A 6,078-nucleotide genomic window follows, 5' to 3' on the forward strand; every position below is an offset into this window, starting at 1 on the left:
CCAGATGGTTAATAACATGAGTTGAGCTGCTGCTGGGCCATCATCCTTGCTGGATGAAGGAAAGCAAAGACAGCAACAGGAAAGTAATTGGAAATGTGATCTTTCAATTGTCACTTGAGGGAATCTAATCAACGAGAAATAGTCAATCTGAAAAAGGGCAAACACTAAAATGCCTGCTGGTTATGAGAGAGTTCCAGGCCGCCCACCCCCCACCCGCCTGTTGGAAGTTCAGCTAAATTGCAACTATGTTTTCCTTTTCCAAGACCATCTCTTTTCCCAGGATAGACATATACTACTATTGTATTTTTGTTCACTTTTTATGTAAATTCAATTTAATTATCTTATAGTGTATTCTTCATTCCCGGGGTAGAATTTACTGATTCATCAGTTGCATAAAGCCCCCAGTGCTCGTTTCTGTCAAGTGCCTTCCTTAATGCCCATCGGCCAGGGACACCACCCACTTACACCTCCCCTCTAGCAACTCTCAATTTGTTTCCTATGTTTAGAATCTCTTGCAGTTTCATCAGGTTTCCCCTTATTTTATTTTTCCTTTCCTTCCCTACATTCATCTGTTTTGTTTTTTAAATTCCACATTTGAGTGAAGTCATATGGTATTTGTGTTTCTCTGAATGGCTTATTCACTTAGTATAACACTTTCTAGTTCCATCCGCATCATTGCAAATACATTTCATTCTTTTGGATGGCTGAGTAATATTTCAGTGTGTGTGTGTGTGTGTGCGCGTGCACACACATGCATGTTTGTGTATCCCTACCCTATCATTGTTATCGATTCATCTGTCAATGGATATTTCACATTTTGACTTCTGTGGACATTGCTGCTATAAACATTAGTGTGCAGGTGCCCCTTTGGGTCATTACTTTGGTATCCCTTGCTTAAATACCTACAAGTGTAATTGCTGGGTCACAGGGTAGTCTAGTTTTAACTTTTGAGGAACCTCCATGCTGTTTTCCACAGTGGCTGCACCACTTTGCTTTCCCACCAACACTGTAAGAATGTTCCCCTATCTCCTCATCCTCGCCAATGCCTGTTGTTTCATAAGTTGCTCATTTTAGCTATTCTGACTGATGTGAGGTGGTACCTCATTGTGGTTTTGATGTGTATTTCCCTGATACCATGTGGTGTGGACCATTTTTTCAACGTGTCTTTTGGCCATTTGTAGGACTTCTTTGGAGAAATGTCTGCTCACATCTATTGTCCTTTTCTTTCTTTTTTTTTTTTTTTTTTGGTAACTAACTGGACTTTATTTTTTTCTTTTTATTTTTTAATATCTTTTTTTTTAATTTCTTTTCAGTGTAACAGTATTCATTGTTTTTGCACCACACCCAGTGCTCCATGCAATAAGTGCCCTCCCTAATACCCACCACCTTGTTCCCCCAACCTCCCACCCCCCACCCCTTCAAGACCCTCAGGTTGTTTTACAGAGTCCATAGTCTTTCATGGTTCACCTCCCCTTCCAATTTCCCTCAACTCCCTTCCCCTCACCATCTCCCCATGTCCTCCATGTTATTTGTTATTGCTTCACAAATAAGTGAAACCATATGATAATTGACTATCTCTGCTTGATTTATTTCACTTAGCATAATCTCTTCCAGTCCCGTCCATGTTGCTACAAAAGTTGGGTATTCATCCTTTCTGATGGAGGCATAATACTCCATAGTATATATGGACCACATCTTCCTTATCTATTCATCCGTTGGAAGGGCATCCTGGTTCTTTCCACAGTTTGGCGACCGTAGCCATTGCTGCTATAAACATTGGGGTACAGATGGCCCTTCTTTTCACTACATCTGTATCTTTGGGGTAAATACCCAGTAGTGCAATTGCAGGATCATAGGGAAGCTCTATTTTTAATTTCTTGAGGATTCTCCACACTGTTCTCCAAAATGGCTGCACCAACTTGCATTCCCACCAATAGTGTAAAACACTTCAAAGTATAGGGATAGAGGAAACATTCCTGAACTTCATAAAATCTATCTATGAGAAACCCACAGCACATATCATCCTCAATGGGGAAAAGCTCACAGCCTTCCTGTTGAGATCAGGAACATGACAAGGATGCACACTCTCACCATTCCTGTTCAACATAATATTAGAAGTCCTAACAACAGCAATCAGACAACAAAGAGAAATAAAAGGTATCCAAATTGGCAATGAGGAAGTCAAACTCTCTCTCTTTGCAGATGACATGATTCTTTATATGGAAAACCCAAAAGACTCCACCCCCAAACTACTAGAACTCATACAGCAATTCAGTAACGTGGCAAGATACAAAGTCAATGTGCAGAAATCAGTGGCTTTCTTATACATTAACAATGAAAATACAGAAAGGGAAATTAGAGAATCGATTCCATTTACTATAGCACCAAGAACCATAAGATACCTGGGACTAAACCTAACCAAAGAGGTAAAGGATCTGTACTCGAGGAACTACAGAACACTCATGAAAGAAATTGAAGAAGACAGAAAAAGATGGAAGACCATTCCATGCTCTTGGATCAGAAGAGTAAACATCATTAAAATGTCTATACTGCCTAGAGCAGTCTATACTTTTAATGCCATTCTGATCAAAATTTCACTGGTATTTTTCAAAGAGCTGGAGCAAATAATCCTAAAATTTGTATGGAATCAGAAGAGACCCCGAATTGCTAAGGAAATGTTGAAAAACAAAAATAAAACTGGCAACATCATGTTACCTGATTTCAAGCTTTACTACAAAGCTGTGATCACCAAGACAGCATGGTACTGGCATAAAAACAGACACATAGACCAGTGGAACAGAGGAGAGAGCCCAGATATGGACGGACCCTCAACTCTATGGTCAAATAATCTTCGACAAAATAGGAAAAAATATACAGTGGAAAAAAGACAGTCTCTTCAAAAAATGGTGCTGGGGGGCGCCTGGGTGGCTCAGTGGTTTAAGCCTCTGCCTTCAGCTCAGGTCATGATCTCAGGGTCCTGGGATCGAGCCCAGGGAGCCTGCTTCCCCCTCTCTCTCTGCCTGCCTTCTGCCTACTTGTGCTCTCTCTCTGTCTATCAAATAAATAAATAAATAAAAATCTTTTTTAAAAAAATGGTGCTGGGAAAACTGGACAGCTATATGTAGAAGAATGAAACTCGACCATTCTCTTACACCATACACAAAGATAAACTCGAAATGGATAAAAGACCTCAACGTGAGACAGGAATCATCAGAATCCATAGTCTCTCATCAGAATCCTAGAGGAGAATATAGGCAGTAACTTCTTCAAGGTTGCCACAGCAACTTCTTTCAAGATATGTCTCCAAAGGCAAAGGAAACAAAAGTGAAAATGAACTTTTGGGACTTCATCAAGATCAAAAGCTTCTGCTCAGCAAAGCAAAGAGTCAACAAAACAAAGAGGCAACCCACGGAATGGGAGAAGATATTTGCAAATGACAGTACAGACAAAAGGTTGATATCCAGGATCTATAAAGAACTCCTCAAACTCAACACACACAAAACAGATAATCATATCAAAAAAATGTGTAGAAGATATGAACAGACACTTCTCCAATGAAGGCATACAAATGGCTATCAGACACATGAAAAAAATGCTCATCATCACTAGCCATCATGGAGATTCAAATTAAAACCACATTGAGATACCACCTTACACTAGTTAGAATGGCCAAAATTAGCAAGACAGGAAACAACATGTGCTGGAGAGGATGTAGAGAAAGGGGAACCCTCTTTTCTTTTTCTTTTTTAAAAATGTTTACTTGTTTTTCAGTATTCCAGAATTCATTGTTTATGTACCTTTTCTTGACTGGACTTTTTGGTTTTTGTGTGTTGAGTTTGATAAATTCTTTCTCAATTTTGGATACTAGCCCTTTATCTGATAAGACATTTGCAAATAGTTTCTCCCATTCTTCAGATGGCCTTTTACTATCACGGACTGTTTCCTTTGCTGTGCAAAAGCTTTTTATCTTGATGAAGTCCCAATTGTTCATTTCTTGATTCTGTTTCCCTTGCCTTTAAAAACATGTCTAACAAGAAGTTGTTGTGACCAAGGTCCAAGAATTTGCTGCCTGTATTCTACTCTAGGATTTTGGTGGAATCTTATCTCACATTTAGGTCTCTCATCCCTTTTCAGTTTATTTTTGTGTGTGGTGTGAGAAAGGGATTGCTAAAAATCACATTTTGCTGTGTGGCTGTATTTCAAAACTTAATAAAGTATCCCATTATATTGGTTCAGTAGGACATTGATTGATTGATATGCGGATGGTGAACCACCCCTGCAGCCCAGGAATAAGAGCCACTTGGTCATTGGGAATAATCCCTTTACTGTTGCATACTATTAGCTAGTATCTTGGTGAGAATTTTGGCATTTATATTCATCATGGATATTAGTCTGTAATTCTCTTTTATGGTGGGGACTTTGTCTTGTTTTGGGATCAAGGTAATGCTGGCATCATGTGAAGAGTTTAGATGTTTTCCTTCCATTTCTCTTTTTTTGTAATAGCTCCAGAAGTATAGGAATGAATTCTTTATATGTTTGGTAGAATCCTGCTGGGAGGCCATCCAGCTCTGGAATCTTGGGAGATGTTTGGTTACTGCTTCAATTTCTTTTTATTTATGGGTCTGTTCAGGTTTACTATTTTCCTGTTTCAGTTTTGATAGTTTGTATGTTTCTGGGATTGCTCCACTTTCTTCAAAATTGCCAAATTTTTGGCATATACTTGGCTCATAATATGCTGTTGTTATGATTTGTATCTTTGGTGTTGGTTCTGCTCTCTCCTATTTCATTTATGATTCTATTTCTTTGGCTAAGTCTGGCTAGTGGTTTATTGATCTTATTACTTCTTTCCAAAACGGTCCATGATACGTCCTTTTATTTTTAAGTAAATACTTTTTTTTCTTTAGTATGTTCTACTGTCCTATTGATTTCTCTTTCACTGATTTCTGTTATAATCTTTATTGTTTCTCTTTTCCTTCTGGATATAGGCTTTGTTTGATGTTTTTCCTCCAGGTCCTTTAGGTGAAAAGTTTGGCTGTGTATTTCAGAATTTTCTTGTTTCTTGAGGAAGGACTGTTTTGTTTTATACTTCCCTCTCAGGACTTCCTTCACTCTATCCTAAAGGTTCTGAATTGCTGTGTTTTCATTTTCATTTTCCACTCCTTTTTCTTACTTCTTTTTGTTTGTTTTATACCCTGTGTTCATTGGTTTTATTTTTTAAATTCCACATATGAGAGAATTTATAAATTTCTCTTTATCTGAATGACTTATTTCACTTAGTATAATATACCTCAGCAACATTCATGTTTTTAGAAGTGGAGAAACTTCATACTTTGGTGATCCATAATGTTCCAGTATTAATGTGTGTGTGTGTGTGTGTGTGTGTGTGTGTGTGTGTGTGTGAGCAGATTCAGATACTAACCCTTTATCTGATAAGATATTTGCAAATATGTCAGCAAAGAGTCACAGACTCTTTTTTTAAAGGTTTATTTCCTTATGCTTAGATATATGTCTATCTATTTATCTATCTATATCTATTGTTATATATACACATAAACACACACACACACACGAGTGCAGGAGTAGTGGGCTCGGGGGAGGGCCAGAGGGAAAGAATCTCAAGCAGTCTCCTCACTGAGCAGTGTCCTGATGCAGGGCTTCATCTCATGTCCCTGAGATCATGATCTGAGTGAAATCAAATCACTCAACCAATTGAGCCACCCAGGTGCCCCAGAGACTCTTATATATAAAGAGCAACCTGAGGGTTGCTGGAGGAGAGGTAGGATGGTGGTGGGTTAAATGGGCGATGGGTAATAAGGTACTTGATGTGATGAGCACTGGGTATTCTATGTAATCGATGAATCTCTTAATTCCACTCCTGAAACCAATGTTACACTATACGGTAACCAACTAGAATATAACTGAAAACTTGAAAAACAAAAAGAATGTCAAAGCATAAAAAACAGATTTTCATGTATACTGTCGACATTTAATTGATGAAAGTATTGATGTTGTTTCACCTTTTATAAGTAATTAACTACACTCAGGTCAGCTAATATTAATAGGGGAAACTGGTGGGGT

Source organism: Mustela erminea, chromosome 1, assembly GCF_009829155.1.
Source record: "Mustela erminea isolate mMusErm1 chromosome 1, mMusErm1.Pri, whole genome shotgun sequence".
In the NCBI taxonomy this organism is placed as follows: Eukaryota; Metazoa; Chordata; class Mammalia; order Carnivora; family Mustelidae; genus Mustela; species Mustela erminea.